Source organism: Carlito syrichta, unplaced genomic scaffold, assembly GCF_000164805.1.
Source record: "Carlito syrichta isolate Samal-C Ts95f unplaced genomic scaffold, Tarsius_syrichta-2.0.1 Scaffold309435, whole genome shotgun sequence".
Classification (NCBI taxonomy): Eukaryota; Metazoa; Chordata; class Mammalia; order Primates; family Tarsiidae; genus Carlito; species Carlito syrichta.
The window spans coordinates 203303-206570 of NW_007253531.1; positions in this window are offsets into that span (position 1 = coordinate 203303).

Here is a 3268-nt window from a genome sequence, read left to right on the forward strand (position 1 = left end):
AAAAAAAAAAAAAAAAAAAAAAAAGACTTCTGCCTTGACCCTGAGAATAATGGGAAGCCACCCACCCACCTCGAACCGCTGGGTTCAGGCGATCCTTCCACCTAAGCCTTCCAAGTTGCTGGAACTCTGGGTGTGTGTGACCATGCCCAGCTAATTTTTTGATTTGTTGTAGAGACAAGGTCTTGCCAAGCTGCCCAGGCTGGTCTTGAACTCTTGGGCTCAGGCAATCCTCTCACCTTAGCCTCACAAAGTGCTGGGATTACAGACATGAGCCACCCACCACACCCAGCTGGCAGAAGTCTTAGTATGACCTATCAGCCTGGGCTCTGCCCCCTCATCTTCTCATTGTGCCCCATGGCTTTGGGAGGGACTTCTTTAGTTTTCCCTACCTGCCATGCCCAGTCCCACCACAGGACCTTTGCATATGACACCCCTCCTGGAATGCCTCCTCTACCCAGTTTCCCCTGGCCGACTCCTTCTAGCTCTGCTGTCACTCTCCCGGTGAAGTTCTCCCTGGCACTCTCACCAGGACAGACCCTCACCTTGCCATTCTCACGGCATCATGCCATGGCTGACATTAGATATTTATGTAGTCGTTTGTCCAAGGCTTGTTGCCTTAGACTCTACACTTCAGGAGGACTAAGATCCTATCTGCGTTTTGTGATCTCAGGATCCCCAATACCTAACTCTAGTGCTTGGAAAATCATTGAGACTCAATAAGTATTTGCATCTTTGTGAGTTTTTTCTTTTGAGTCGGGGTCTCATTCTGTCACCTGGAGGGCAGTGGCACGATCATGGCTCACCCTAGCCTCAACCTTCTGGGTTCGGGCAATTCTTCTGCCTTAGCCTCCTGAGTAGCTGGGATTACACGCATGTGCTAATTTTTTTTTTTGTGTGTGTATGTTTGTAGAGATGAGATTTTGCTATGTCGCCCAGGCTGGTCTCAGACTTCTAGGCTCAAGCAATCCTCCCACCTTAACCTCCCAAAGTGCTAGGATTATAGGCATGAACCACTGCTTCCAGCAATAAATACTTGAAGAATAAACAAACTGGACCCACTTGGCCTCTTGACAAAGCCCACCGGGTGTTTGAATTGTGTCCTCTGGAGCTCCCCACAGCAGTTGGCACCTTCTACCCAGGAACTACCCTGCAGGGATGGGTGGGCACCCTCAGGACTCCTGTGCTGAACGGCCATTGCTCTTTACGGAAGGTGGCACTTCCAGACCCTCCACACCTCCTGAGGAGAGTCTCAGGCTGTGGATGCCTGGCCTGGAAGGTCCTGCCTAGGGACAGGCAGCCCTGAAAAGGGTCGGGACGGGTGTCCTGGCTGGTCGTTCTCCTCCGAGGCCCCTGATTTCCACGTCATTGAGCTCATTCATCAAGCATGAGGCAAGCACCCCAGTGGAATAAAGGCATCTCAGTGGGGCAGCCATTTGAGGTCGCTGTCAATATCAGCTTGAAAACCACCTGAGGTGAGGATGACATTTACGAGGGCATCCAACAAAAATACACACAGTGAGGAAGTTGGGCTCTTTTATCTTGTTTTTATTTTTTTATTATTTGCTTGTTTTTGTTTTGTTTGTTTGTTTTTTTGAGTTGGAGTCTCACTCTGTCGCCCAGACTGGAGTGCAGCGTCCACTCCCAGCCACCGCAGCCTCAACCTGCTGGGCTCCGGTGATCCTTCCGCCTTAGCCTTCCGAGTAGCCGGAATTACAGACACGCGCTACCACGCCCAGCTAATTTTTTTTTATTGTAGAGATGAAGTCTCACCAAGTTGCCCAGGCGGGTCTCGAACCCGCGGGCTCAGGCAATCCACTCACCTCAGCCTCCCAAGACACGGGATTACAGGCTGAGCCACTGAGCCTGGCTTATCTTGCTTTTAAATCAAGGCCAATCTGAGGCAAAATTATAAAGCAGATGAAGAATGTCTTTTAAAAATCTTTTTATTTTAAAGCCATTTGTCCAGTCAGAGCCATCTTGGGGCCCTTTCTGAGAAATTATTTTTGGCAGTTGGGTGCAATAGCTCATGCCTGTAAACCCAGCACTTTGGGAGGCTAAGGCAGGAGGACTGTTTGAGACCAGGAGCTTGAGAGCAGTCTGGGCAACTTAGCCAGACCTGTCTTTATAACATTTTTTTTTAAAGAGCAGTTCTTTGTGAGCATCTGTGTCTGGAGCAGGGAGAGCGGGGCAGCCAGGAATTCTCAGCAGTCACTGGGAGCACCCTCAGACACTGAGGTTGAGACCTTCCAGGTCACCTTCAAATTCACCCTCAAAGCTCTATTTTCAATGCCACCTGGGCCAGAGGACAGCTGTAGAGAGGACACCAGGACAGGGCACAACGTCTCACCACCACCCCCCTCCACTGAAGGGGAGAACTGGAGTCTTTCCTGTTTTAGCTTTCCCCTCAGCCTGGTCCAAGGATTGGCAAGACAGGAGCTTGTTAAAGGGCCAGCCTAGCACGCCCCACCGTGGAGGCTGATGCCTGGGGAGATTCTGCTTCTGAGTGTCTGGTAGGTGGTGGTGCTGGATTGACCTGACTGTCCCCCGACTGGCGCCTTCCCTGGCCTTACCACAGCAAGAGCTTAGGAGAGGTCTGCCCAATTGCAATGAGACCTTCAAAGGACTGGACAGATACTGCATTGTGGGAGGGAATCTAAAAAACCGCCCCGGAAGAGCCCAGATCTTCCAGCCTCCACGACGCAGGCCTGGAGGTTTCAGCGATTGACGGTCTCTCCCTAGTGGCAGAACTGAAGGTGACAGGCAGGCGAGAAGAAGGTTCCACCCTCAAGGCGTGGCTCCCAAGGGCTCCCCGGCTGCGGCTGGACACCCGGGTCCAACGTGCACTTGCACGACTCGCCCTTCCCCGCCGCCCCCTAATCGCAGCCCGGTCAGCTCTTTATTTTAAATCTAGATGTTTCGATTATCATAGAGTGGTTTGCATTAGTGTAGATATATTCAAATATTGTATTGAAGTATTATTCTATGGATTACTGAGTTCTTCGGCACCCTCTTAAGTGCTGTGCGTGAGGTGAGCGCCTCCATTGCCTCCCACATCCCCTCTGCCCCCTGCGGTAGTCCTGATGCAGAAGCCAGCACAGGGAGTGCAAAACCCCTCATTTGTCTCTGGAACCATGCGGCCCCTGGGGGGAGGGGCTAGCCTGCTAGCCTGTGGGCTATTTGTGCTGTAATAGTGTCAGTGGCAGTCTCTAGGCTTTTTTCCTTCCCCTTCCTCTTTCTCTTTCTCTCTCTCTCTCCCCCCCCCCTCTCT